Here is a 13,868-nt window from a genome sequence, read left to right as displayed (position 1 = left end):
AAAGGAAGGAGCAGCGAGGTCGGCAGGATTCAAGCCTTCATGGGGAGAGCGCAATGGATTTTAAATCCATTGTCTTCACCACTCAGCCATGATTACAGACCTTATATCGATTTTAACCTTTTTCATATAAAATCATAGACAGGTTTAACAGAGAGAGAGGACATTCGGCCCCACACATTCCCAGTCACCCTGCAATTCCTACTATCTCTCCTGGTTCATCCTGCCAGGAGGGACATCTTAATACGGCAACAACCACAAGCCCGGGCTCAGGTGAAGTGACTGAAAGAACAAAACAGCTGAAACGTTGATGGCTTGAGGATTCGAACCCATGAAAACAACGAAACCCAAGCCAATCTCGTTAAAACGTGGAGCCACGCTGCCACCATCAACAGTAGACCAACCATTGCCTTGGGTGGTGTCGGCTCTGAATTAGAACATAACAAATAGGAGCAGAAATAGACCATTTTTCCCCTCAAGCACCTCATAGTGTCAGAGAATCAGAGCCAAGGCTACACCACAGATAGAGGCCATTCGGCCCGACTCATAGGAACAAAGGACTCAGGGACAGGAGTTGGCCATTCAGTCCTTTGAGCCTGCTTCACCATCCAATAAGATCATGGCTGATCAGGCTGTGGTCTCAACTCCTCTTTGCTGTCTGTCCCCACCTCACCCCCATAACTCTTGACCCACTTGTGTATCAAAAATCTGTCTAATTCTGCCTTGAATAAATTCAATGACCCTGCCTCCACTGCTTTCTGGGGAAAATAATTCCACAGACTAACGACCTCTGAAAGAATAAGAAAATCTGCTCATCTCCGTCTGAAAAGGGAGGCCTCTTACTCTTCTGGAAACTAACTCACCTGGTCCCACTCCCCCACCTTTTCCCCGGAGATCTGCATTTTCTGTACAATTCTCTGTTGAAATCCGCGATTGAATCTGCCTCCCTCACACTCTCAGGTGGTGCAATCCAGATCCTAACCACTCCCTGTGAAACAGAGAAACTCCTTTAGAATTATTGGTTTTGGGACAAGCGGAATACTTGGTAACAGACAAGGCACCAAAAGGCTCGAAGGGAGACGGCACCAGTTGTAGGGGATCTGGTTCCCAGTGACATGGATGTGTCTGCAGTGGGTGGGATCAGACTGTTTCCATGTATCCACAATGAATGTCTCACCCTTTATTTGGGAAGAGTAAAACTGAGAGGATAATTATCATTCGGGTAGCGGCAATCTGAAGCTTTCACTCGCTGAGCCATTGCTTTAGGATATCCTACAGCGTGCAGGCATTTTCCTTAAGTCTCTGTGGCGCAATTGGTCAGCCTGTTCGGCTGTGAGCTAAAAGGTTGGTGGTTCGAAACCACCCAGAGGCTAAGTTATAGCCATTTTCCCCCCCATCATTACTCATTAATTCTCTGGCTTGTTCTGGGACCCTGAAACCACAAGAAAACCCCCCCACGTTGAAAACTCACCTGTCGCCCACTGAGCTCCCACACGAAGCTTTGTTTATGGATATTCATTTCGGATATAACAAAGAATATGGACGGTCATGAACCCCCATCTAAATCAATACAGATCAACGAGGCTATTGGATTGAAACAAGCCCATCAATTAATCGCTCTTTCTCAGCTCCACGGTGAGTGAGACAGGAAAAGGTAACAATATTCCAGCCACGCACTCTCCAATCACCCACTGCCAGCGGAAACATCTTCTTATTTTGCTGAATGTTATCTTCAGAAATGGTGAAGAGCGAATCTAATGTGGCTGCAAGATCCAGCATTCAGTTCATATTCAACAACAAACAGGAATAGGAGCGATGCAACTTTTCCACACAGTTGGGTGATAATGTTTCCCCGAGCATCGAATGGAATAACTTACACATGCGAAATGAGCAGGGTAACTACAACGCTACAGGAACATTTCCCTGCCTGGATCCCAATGGAGCTGTCTGGAATGTTAAAAGGTGACGTCATGCTGCAGTACTTTGGGTCTTTGTTTTGAAGAAATGGAATTCGGCTGTTCTCATTAGGAATGCTGGAGACAGACTGATCAACAATGTCATCGTCAAGTGGCACAGCGCAGTAAGAGGTCCTTCCACCCATTATATTTATATCAGTTTTTTTTTACAAAGATCTTGCCAATTAGTCCCAATTTCCTTCTCTCTTTCCATTTATCAGAATTTTCTCCCTTTCAACCATTGCCAAATTCCTTTTCAAAGAAGTAGTTTCTGTAGAATCCATGAAGTTTGCCTTAATGAACATTTCCTTTACACAATGAAATTAAGAGTTGGAGTAGGGTTCTTTCCGCAGTTTTCGATATTAACATAAGTTATTTATGCAAATAATTTCATGGTGAACTTACAAAAGGTGTTTATTCTGATCAGACATGTCCTCAGTATTTTCTCAGTCATGATGACCATGAAACTATCACTGATATTGCCATATAAACCCATGTGATTCACCAGTCCTTTAGGGAATTCAATCGGTCGTCCTTACCTGGTCTGACTTGCATGTGACACCAGACCCACAGTGATGTGGTTGATTCTCAACTAACCTTTGAAATGGTTTAACAAGTTACACAGCTCAAGGGGATTTGGGGATGTGCAAAAATGCTGGCCAACGATGCTCATGAAAGAATTAAGAACCATGATGAAGTGCGATACAAAGTAATTTTGGACCATCTCTCCCAATGTCTCGTGTTCAATCACAGTATCAATTGCGTCTGTCTTTACGATGAAGCTAGTCTTTGGATCACACTGGTAGTCATCTTTCAGTCAGTAAGTAACTGTGAATTTGTATTTGTAAACTCATTAATTTCTGTTGTTGATGAAAGGAACTGCTAGTTTTTTGTGCCTAGTCAGTTTCACCCTTCCTCGTTTTGAGAATGCTTTTTACAGCTTTGCGAAGGGCAAATTTACTGTAGCAGCGAGATACTATATTCAGTTAATATTCAACAACAAATGTGAATTATGGAACTTTCTCTCACACTTGAATGTGTAAATTTCAATAATGTTTCTACCCATTTCCAGACAGGGGACCTTTGCATGTATGTGATAACCAATTGGTAACTACAGAAACAATGGGCAGAACCACAGGGACCGACTTAAAATATCAAACTGTGCAGCCTTACTGCACTTCCAAACCCTGTATTATGGAAGTACAATTCGGCTGAAAAACATAGCCATGCGGCAGAGAAATTGATCTGACATTGGAATCATAAAATGACAGAGCACATCAGCAGGTCATTCAACACTTCACACATGCACAAACTATCTTACTGTAATTCGTCTCATTTTTTGTCTCTTTCTCATTACCGTGCCTTTTGGAGAAAATCATTCAAAGCCTGGTGAAGTGCCAATGTCACATGGCTGTGAGATAATGTATTCGGCTATTGTTTAGCAAGAAACAGGAATTGTACAACTTCTCACAATTAGATGATTCAGTTTTCAAAATATTTTTGCCAGCTTTCGAACCGGTGACCTTGCGCATCTGAAGTGAATGTGATAAACACTACTTGTTTATTTGTTAACTTATGGTATGTTGACATCGCTACACTACAGAAACAATGTGCAAGAAAAAGCCAAAGGGACTTGTATAGAATTTCAAACTGTGTAGACCCACTGCGCTGCAAGATCCTGTTTACCGGAATAGAACTGGGGTGTGACACTTTGGAAAGCTGCAGAGAAATTAATCTAATTGTAAACTGACACAGCTCATTAGGTGGGCATTCGACCCATCGGGTGTGCGCTTTCTTCAAAGAGCTATCAACTTAGTTCCAATATCATTCTCTTCCTTCATAACCCTGCAGTTTTTTTTCCCATTTCAAATAATCGCCCAATTCCCTTATGAAAACTCTGAGTTAAGAAAAACAATATTGGAAGAGGTGCAGGAGCTTCTGCAGTGTCCACGCTCAGTGTGTGAACATTAACAAAGTTACCCTGACCCAATGGCATGGAGAGTTGAACTGGGGATTCACATGTTGTCTTCGAAATAAAGAGGAATATTTATTTAAGCAATTGATTTCCTATTGAATATTTGAAAGAAGTTTATTCTGACCAAACATCTCCTCATTTTTCTCAGTCGATTTATACAATCGATTCCTCTTGCTGTACAAGCTGTTACAGACGCTGTTATAGAAAAGAGGGAAAGGTTTGCTACAGCTAAACAAAGGCCTGGTTAGATCACACCTGGAGGACTGTGTGTAGTTCTGGGAACCGCACCTTATAAAGGATCAATATTGGTCTTGGAAACAGGGCAGTGCTGATCCAGCAGAATGTCAGTTCTGGAATGTAAGTGGACATTCTCCCACCCGCAAATTGAGGTCATCCAAAACTGCTGCCTGTGTCTTCACTCACAGGAAGTCCCATTCTCCTATCACCCTCTACCCGCTGACTTACATTAGCTCCCGTTCAAAGAATGTATCTACTTCAAAATTTCTTAACCTTGTTTTCAAATCCCTCCTTGTTCTCGCCTCTCCCAATCTCTGTGATGTCCTCTAACCCCACAAGTCTCTGAGATATCTGTGTTCCTCTAATTCTGGCCTCTTGTACATTCCCAAACAGAATAGCTCCACCATTGGTGACCGTGGTTTCAGTTACCGAGGCCCCAATCTCTGGAATTCCCTCCCTAAACCTCTCCGCCACGATCTCACTTTCCTCCTTTAAGACCCTTCTTAAAACCTACCTCTCCGACCAAGCTTTTGGTCACGTGGCCTAACATCTCCTTATGTGTGTCAGTGTCAGACTCTGTTATATAATGATCCTGTGAACTATCTTTGGCGGTTGAATTACGTTAAAGGCGCTATCTAAATATAAGCTGTTGTTGCAATGGGGCACACAGAGAAGGAGACAGACTCTTTTTGTACCTTTCACCCTGATAATTTTTGATCTGAAGATGCACAACTAACGTGAATAAAGTTTGTTCTGTTAAAAATGTGTCCTTTCCTTTGGGGAACTGAACCACATTGACAATCACACAGACGAACGGAAAGAAGAAACTATGGGAATGGTTTTGATTCCGTTTATAGAACAAAGAACAAAGAAAAGTACAGCACAGGAACAGGCCCTTCGGCCCTCCAAGCCTGCGCCGATCATATGGCCCGTCAACTAAAATATTTTGCACTTCCGGGGTCCGTATCCCTCTATTCCCATCCTATTCATGTATTTGTCAAGCTGCCTCTTGAACACCACTATCGTACCTGCTTCCACCACCTCCTCTGGCAGCAAATTCCAGACACTCACTACCCTCTGTGTAAAAAACTTACCCCGCACATCTCCTCTAAAGTTTTCTCCTCTCACCTTTAATCTATGTACCCCTAGTAATTGACTCTTCCACCCTGGGAAAAAGCTTCTGACTATCTACTCTGTCCATGCCACTCATAATTTTGTAAACTTCTATCAAGTCGCCCCTCAATCTCCGTCGCTCTAGTGAGAACAATCCGAGTTTCTCCAACCTCTCCTCATAACTAATAACCTCCAGACCAGGCAGCATCTTGGTAAACCTCCTCTGCACCCTCCCCAACGCCTCCATATCCTTCTGGTAATGTGGCGACCAGAATTGCATGCAATATTCCAAGTGTGGCCTAATCAAGGTTCTATACAGCTGCAGCATGACTTCCCAGCTTTTATACTCAATACCCCTGCCATTGAAGGCAAGCATGCCATATGCCTTCCTGACTACCTTATCCACCTGCGTTGCCACTTTCAGTGACCTGTGGACCTGTACACCCAGATCCATCTGCCAGTCGATGCACTTAAGGGTTCTGCCATTTACTGTATAATTCCTGTCTGTATTAGACCTTCAAAAATGCATTACCTCGCATTTGTCCGGATTAAAATCCATCTGCCATTTCTCCGCCCAAGTCTCCAACCGATCTATATCCCGTTGTAACCTTTGACAATCCTCTTCACTATCTGCAGCTCCTCCAACCTTAGTGTCGTCTGCAAACTGACTAATTAGCCCAGTTACATTTTCCTCCAAATCATTTATGTATACCACAAACAGCAAAGGTCCCAGCACTGATCCCTGCGGAACTCCACTAGTCACAGCTCTCCATTCAGAAAAGCACCCTTCCACTGCTATCCTTTGTCTTCTATGACCAAGCCAATTCTGTATCCATCTTGCCAGCTCACCTCTGATCCCGTGTGACTTTACCTTCTGTACCAGTCTGCCATGAGGGACCTTGTCAAAGGCCTTACTGAAAACCATGTATATAACATCCACTGTCCTTCCATCGTCGATCATCTTTGTCACTTCCTCGAAAAACTCGATCAAGTTAGTGAGACACGACTTCCCCTTGACAAAACCATGCTGCCCCTCATTTCCCTACCACTGACATAAGGCTCACCGGCCTGTAATTTCCTGGATTATCCCTGCTACCCTTCTTAAACAGTGGAACAACATTGGCCATTCTCCAGTCCTCTGGGACCTCATCCGTAGCCAGTGAGGATACAAAGATTTCTGTCAAGGCCCCAGCAATCTCCTCCCTTGCCTCCCTCAGTACTCTGGGGTAGATCCCATCTGGCCCTGGAGACTTATCCGCCTTAATATTCTTCAAGACGCCTAACACCTCCTCTCTGTTGATCTCAACATGTTCCAGGCTATCTACACACTCTTCCCTAGACAAATCGACCGCTAAGTCCTTCTCTTTGGTGAATACTGATGAGAAGTATACATTTAGTATCTCTCCCATTTCTTCTGGCTCCACAAACAAATTCCTACCTCTATCCCTGAGTGGGCCTACCTTTTCCCTGTCTACCCTCTTGCTATTTACATATGTATAAAAGGCCTTGGGATTTTCCTTAATCCTGGTTGCCAGTGACTTTTCATGACCCCTTTTAGCCATCCTGACTCCTTGCTTAAGCTTCTTCCTACTTTCTTTGTATTCTCCACGGGCTTCTTCTGTCCCCAGCCTTCTAGCCCTTACAAATGCTTCCATTTTCTTTTTGACTAATCTAATAATTAACTCCATAGGCACCTTATCAAAATCAGGAATGATGAGAACTGGAGCTGGTAGGATTTGGAAGTCTGTGAGGAGACCCCACAGGATTCCAACCCCATCCCCTTATCCACTCCGCCTTGAACACAGGGCCGATAATGACGTCACTGATGTTTGTATAAAATCAGAAGCGGCTACATCAGACGGTCATTCAGCATGTCGTTCACAAGCCGACTCTCTGGAAGAGGAACTCAACTACTATAATTCCACACCCTTCCTTTTCCCCGCAGCAACTCATATTTGTATTGTCTCTCCTCTTTCTTCTTGACAAAATGCAGCACAGGACGCTCAATTTTCGGTGGTGTGTGTTTGTCCAAATGGGGCTGCTAAATGTTTGGCAGCGGTGGGATTCGAACCCACGCCTCCGTAGAGACTGGAGCCTAAATCCAGCGACTTAGACCGCTCGGCCACGCTACCACATCGGTGCAAATTATTAATCATCTCCTTCATTAGCATTGCCACTGAAATAGAACAAAAGCAATGAAGTAGGAATTGACCATTCGGAATCGGGAGCCAGCTCCGTCAGTTAATCAGGTCATCCTGCACTTTGTAACAAATAGAAATCATCTCCACTCAAAAACACAGTGAGCCGCAGTGAAGGGTTGGCACCATTTAAACTGTCATTCAACTGGTCTGGTTCCGAATCTCCTGCTAGAAATGGCAAGAAAACCTCTCACTGAATTCATTCCGGGTCTTGACTTCAGAAGGACAGGACACAAGGTAACAAAGTACATTTCGGTAAATTGGGTTATAATATGGCAGAATCACCTGGAAAGAGCATCCGTGGTATTGGGAAACATAAAATTATAGAAAGTTACAGCAAGTAAGAGGCCATTCGGCCTGGCGTGCTGCTGTCAAAGAGCAGTTGTGATTGGTTGATCAGGAGTGGTCAATTACGCTTCCATTTCCAATTGCGAATTTAGGGAATGTTTGCAGATGAACGGGAATAAGAAACACGGGGGTATTTGGACGGTTGTTATTCCAATTAACCGACAAGTAATTCTACAGACCGTCAGTTAAAATCACTCGGCCACAACTATTTAGTGAAATCGAACTGTTGTTTGTATAAAATAATAGAATGGATACAGGGAGTAACAGAGAAAAAGGATTTTCAGTCCCTGCCATTAACCCAACTTCGACTGCCCCTCCCCATCCTCCCAACCAAAATGCAACACTGCACAGATTAGCCCGCCGCACGGAGCATTTTTAGGAAGTGTCTCAAAAGAAAACCACCGGAAAGTTTAATAACCGCGGGAGTGGAGCCCAAATCACAGGAACCTTGACCAGCAGCTCAGTGTACTCGGCCACTCAACCACAGTCAGAGCAGAAACAACCATTACGTTGGCCGGCATTGGCACTGAATGAGAATAAATAATCATCCTCCGTTTTGTCACGTCCGGGCATTTAGTAGCTGAACAGCCTGCACTCAAAAAGAAACAGAAATAAATGTCCTCTTGCATCATTTAGAACAGCGCTTTTGTTTTCTCTGGACCATCTTAATATGAAGCCGCAGGAATAAGGTGAATAATGTTTGGATGGTAAAAATGAGGAACTGAACCACACACAGAGGAACACACACAGACAAAGACACCGAGAGTGACAGAGGGCAAGCGGTTGTTTCTAAGAAGAGACAAAACACCCAGAAAGCAAGCCTGACACCAACCTGGCTCCGTTTCTGTTCCATTTCCGAATGCAAGATTCATGAATGTTTTCAGGAGTGAACGGAAATAGGATAACTCCCGAGTTTCTGGATGGACTTGATTCAATGTAACCAATAATTAACTCTGTAGAAACAGAGTTTAAGCAGGAATAATGAAAAGCGGAAAAACCCAATGGGTTTGGACTCCATCGCCTTACCCACTCGGCTGTGGCGAACGGCCCTATGCACAAGTTAATATGGTCGGTATAAAATTATAGATGATTACAGCAGAGAAGTACATTCAGCCCATCATGTCCATGCCATCTCTCTGAAGAGCCATTTAACTAATTCCAAAATATCGCCTGTTCCCCACAGCAATTTATATTGATGCTGTCTCTCCTCACCCTTCCTGTTAAAATGAAACACCGCACACAAACCCAAACATTCAATCTGAACTGGCACTTGTTCGACCTGCTGTTCAAGCTGCTCATGTGCAACTTTCAATTTCCAAAACCCACCAACCTCATCACTGCGGCTCCTGTGAAACTGACAAGGGAACACACGGCAGAAATTCATCAGTGAAAGTAACTGAAACACATCAAATTCCAAACACTGTCATGTCACATCTGTTTCTGCTTCTGTCCCTGCCTCACCTCCCAAGCTCCCAAGTCAATTAGTTGCTTGATGCAGACACAGTAAGTCCATGAACTCAATATTTCCCTGGGAAGCAGGGACAGGGAAGGAAGACACGAGAATTTGAGAAGGGAAGGGTTTACAGGATCTCATTTTCCTGATTGTCCGAGATGCTGATAACAGGAATGTGCACAGTGTGAATTATCCACAGCCACATTCTCCTTCCAGTCTTGTGCACGTTGTTAAGCTTTGAAATTGTTCATATTTTCACACTGGATTTCACTATGAAGAAAGCGGAGCTGGGATGAGCTTATGTTGTTTAGCAGATGCACTGCAAGAAGCAACACAACAGGTTCATTTTGAAGGGGTGAACGGTTGAGACTACTTAATTGCCGTTGAACGAGTCAGGTGTCAAATTCAGTGATAGAAATGACAAGAAAACCCACTGAATTTGCTCATTGTCTTGAATTCAAAGCGTCGGATAGAAGGGCAGGGATTACATCTCGATGGATTGAGTTAGAAAATGGCAGTAAAATTTAGAGAGATACAACTGGGGTGTTGGGAAACACAAAATGGCAGAAAGTTACAGCAAAGAAATTGGCCAATCGGCCATGTGTTCTGCTTTGACAGAGCAGTGTGATTGGTTGATCTGAATATTCAAGAGCAATCGTCATTTAAGAAGGATGGGCAAAAAGGAAAAGGAGGTGGGTTAGTGCTGTTAATAAGGGACCAGATCCGCACATTAGTGGGAGAGGATCTTAGATTGAAGAATAAGTTTGGGTGGAGCTAATAAATAGTAAGAGGCATCAAACATTAGTGGGAGTTGTTTATATACCACCAAACTGTAGTGGGAATGTTGGGAATGGGATAAATAAGGAAATTAGAATTGAAGGTAACATGGGTAATACAGGAATAATATTTTGCCTCGCATCACCAGCTCTACAGTCAGTGCTTTGTTACCTATCACAGCCCTTCTCTTTTATTTTCACTTCCTCACTCCGACTCTGGATTTATTCTCGACTTGTTGCACGTGAGACATTTCAGTTCTGATGTGAAACTTCAACTCTCATTGCCCTGAATGTGACAGAACTGTGCTGTGTTGTTTTCAGCCAGGAAGACAATAATGTTGGCTTTAGCAGTTCGCCCAAGAGCAGAAAATCTCAATTCCCTGACAGGGAATCAAACCCGGGGTGATGCAGTGAAAGTGCTGAACCCGAACCAGTCGGCCATCAGGAAGCTGCTAACCAGTTTGGAAATTCGGCTCATGGAGGCTACTTTTGGAATTTTTTCTTTCCCGATCTCTTTCACCAGTCAACTTTCTCCGGCTCAATGGTCTGTTCAGGTTGAACACAAGTGGCTTCTTCAGCCAATGAGAACAACCATTGCTGTTGGCTGGAACATGAAATCGATACTTTCCTCCTTTAAGAAAGTTCTTAAAGCCTCCCCCTTTGACAGAGCTTTTAGTCAGCTGACCGATTATGAGGCTCAGCGTCACACTTTGTTATATAATGACCATGGGCGTCGCCTTCTAACGTTTCAACAGGTTAAAGGCGCTTTCTAAATGTAAGTTGTTGTAGTATGCTGTAGTATTATAAAAACTTGCCCTTTTAAGTGAGAGAAAAGCTGCCTTGTTCCTGTTTATTGTTGGATATTAACTGAACGCATTATCTTACAAGCTTCTTATATTCGCTCTTCACCATTTCACAAAATAAACACTCAGCAAAGCGACTGTATCTTTCTGCTGGCAGCGGGTGATTGGAGAGTGCGGGGCCAGAATGTTGCTGCTTTTCTGCTTTTCCCTGTCTCACTCACCGTGGAGCTGAAGAAGAGAGAATAAGTAATGGGGTTATTTGAATCCAATAGCTTCATAGATTTCGAATGTGTTATTTGGAGGTGCATGGTTGGTCAGATTATAAATTATATTTGAAATTAATATTCAGATAAAAATATCATTACTGTTGGGACTCGTTGGGAACAGGAGAGTTGGATTTTTTTCTCATTGTCGCTTAAGAACTCAATAACAACCCGTGGCTGTGTGACAATGGATGTTGATTGTGTTTTATATAAACGTGTCATTTTGGGGAGAAACGTTTCTCTAATGAAAGAGGCCTGAAATTACAATAAAAGGCACAGGTAATATGGATTGGCCAATGCGAATAAAGTTTGTGATGGTAAAAATGTATTCAACTCCTCAGGGGACTGAACCACATTGACACACACAGACATATGCACCGAGAGTAACAGAGGCCGAAGGAGAGACAAAGACCCAGAAAGCAAGGATGTCACCAACTTGACCAATTATCGTTCCTTTTCAGACTGCAAATTTATGAATGTTTGCAACTGAAATAACGTTTAGTAACACGGATAAGAAGAATTATGATCCTGAATGGAGATGAACGGAAGTAAGAAGGAAGGGGGTGTTTGGTTGGTTTTAATTTTATTTAGCCAATGATTAATTCTGCAGACAGTTTGCAATTTATTCTCGGGATGTGGGGTTCGCTGGCTGGGCCAGCATTTATTGCCTATCCCTAGTTGCCCTTGAGAAGGTGGTGCTGAGCTGCCTTCTTGAAATGCAACTGTCCATGTGGTGTAGGTACACCCAAAGTGCTTTTAGGAAGGGAATTCCAGGATATTGAACCAGCGACAGTGAAGAAACAGCGACATATTTCCAAGTCAGAATGGTGAGTGACTTGGAGGGGAAATTCCAGGTGGCAGTGTTCCCATCTATTTGCTGCCCTTGTCTTTCCAGATAGTAATGGTTATGGTTTTGGAAGGTGGTGTCTAAGGAGGCTTGGTGATTTCGTGCACATATGATAACCAGTTCACTACAGAACAATACCTGACAAAGCCAGAGGCACCTGCACCTCATGTTAAACTGTGAGGTCCTGCAGCAGCACTTTGGGTCCTTGTTTTACAGAAATAAGATTCGGGTGGCAGATTTAGAAATGCTGTCGTCAAATTAACCTGGTAATGTCATCATAAAACGGCAGACCGCTTGAGGAGACCATTCAATCATCATATCATTATCAGCTTTTTACAATTTTCTTTCAATTAGACTCAATTTCCTTTCCTTTCTCCATAACTCTGATTTTTTTCTTCCTTCCAAGTCATTGTCCAATTCCCTTTTGAAAACTATGAGTTAAGAAAAACAAAACTGAAAGAGATGCAGGAGCTTCTGCCGTGTCCATGCTCAGTGTGTGAAAATTAACAAAGTTTCCCTGACCCAATGACACAGAGATGTGGGCTGGGGATTCTTATACAGGTTTCGAAACCATCAAGTTCATTTCAAATGGAATTTGAAAAGGAATTTTATTCTGATGAAGCATCTCCATATTTTTCTTATTCGATCTATACAATCTAATTCCCCTTGCTGTATACCCTGTAACAGAGGCTGTTATAGTAAAGAGGGAAAGGTTTGCTACAGCTATGCAAAGCCCTGGTTAGATCACACCTGGAGGACTGTGTATAGTTCTGGGAACGACACCTTATAAAGGATCAATATTTGCCTCGAAATGTTCAGAGGAGCTGCATTGATGAGGTTGGTGGATTTTGGAAATTGGGAGCTGTACATCCGCAGCTTGTAGCACTATTTCACCTCGCTGTTCACTTCATGTTCATGTCTAACACACTCGATGCTGTTATTGACTGAACAAGTCTTCTGTGTTTGAACTAAACACACTCCCACTCTTGGCCCTCCTCAGGGAATGTTGTTTTCTTGTTGCTATGTGAACTGTCACAATGAACTGTTCCTGGAGTCTCTTTCCCCTGGGATCTACAAATCCCGTCACTTCTCTTCCTCTTTCATTCTCACGCTTTCATTCCCAGTTTGGGAGGGAGAACCAGGAGGGACAATATAAATTGCAGGGTTCCGGGGAAAAGGTCGGGTTGTGACAGTGACAAAGCGGGCAGAAGACCCTCTTTCTCTGCTGTAACTATTGTATGATTTCATATAAATAATACAGGCCTTCCGCCAAAGTCTTTAGTCGTGGCCGAGTGGTTAAGGCGATGGATTTGAAATCCATTGGGTGTTACCCCGCACAGCTTCGAATCCTGCCGACTAAGTTTTCCATTATTTCTGATTTTAACCAGTGATATCAGAAACAGTAAATGGAATCGACATTTTCACAACACCTGCAATAGCGAAGTTTGACCAGTGGTTGGCAGTGAAATCGTGATTGCTCACATCACATGAAGCAGGCGGTGTCTGAATTATTACTGCATTTGGCACTGTCTCTGTTCAAATTAAATTAGAGGTGTCAGTTGTGGCTCAGTTCATAGCACCCTCGCCTTTGAATCAGAGGGTTGTGGGTTCATGTCCCACTCCCGGAAACCAAGAACTGTGATTGTACTCGAAAAGAGTTGCAATCTGTGACTGTTGATAACTCGAAAGAGTTTCATATTAAATTAGACGCTGTTTCTATTACACTAGGATACGACTCTGGTCATATTAGAGAAGGTCATCTCTCAATTGTGCCTGTAATTGGCTCAGTCACAGTTGTTTATGTACTGGACTAGGGCCACAATACACTTGGCACTATCTCAGTCATGACTGCACTGAAGCAGGTTTTGGCTAAAGTTACATTAAGCCATGCCCCAGTTGGCAC

The 13,868-nt window shown here is 43.3% G+C and overlaps 1 protein-coding gene and 2 non-coding genes across 3 annotated transcripts in view; 1 reads left to right on the top strand and 2 right to left on the bottom strand.

Annotated features, from left to right (window-relative positions):
* The window catches only part of LOC144698496 (uncharacterized), a 90,018-nt gene that overhangs the window by 51,302 nt on the left and 24,848 nt on the right, over positions 1-13,868 (bottom strand). The window lies entirely within an intron of this gene.
* trnal-uag (transfer RNA leucine (anticodon UAG)) lies at positions 7,328-7,409 on the bottom strand. Its single transcript has one exon. It is a non-coding gene; the product is annotated as a tRNA-Leu (tRNA).
* trnas-uga (transfer RNA serine (anticodon UGA)) lies at positions 13,244-13,326 on the top strand. The gene has a single exon. It is a non-coding gene; the product is annotated as a tRNA-Ser (tRNA).

This window comes from Cetorhinus maximus, chromosome 23 (assembly GCF_964194155.1).
Source record: "Cetorhinus maximus chromosome 23, sCetMax3.hap1.1, whole genome shotgun sequence".
Taxonomy (NCBI): Eukaryota; Metazoa; Chordata; class Chondrichthyes; order Lamniformes; family Cetorhinidae; genus Cetorhinus; species Cetorhinus maximus.
The sequence above is the reverse complement of the archived record's forward strand: the minus strand, read 5'-3'. Positions and strand labels throughout refer to the sequence as shown.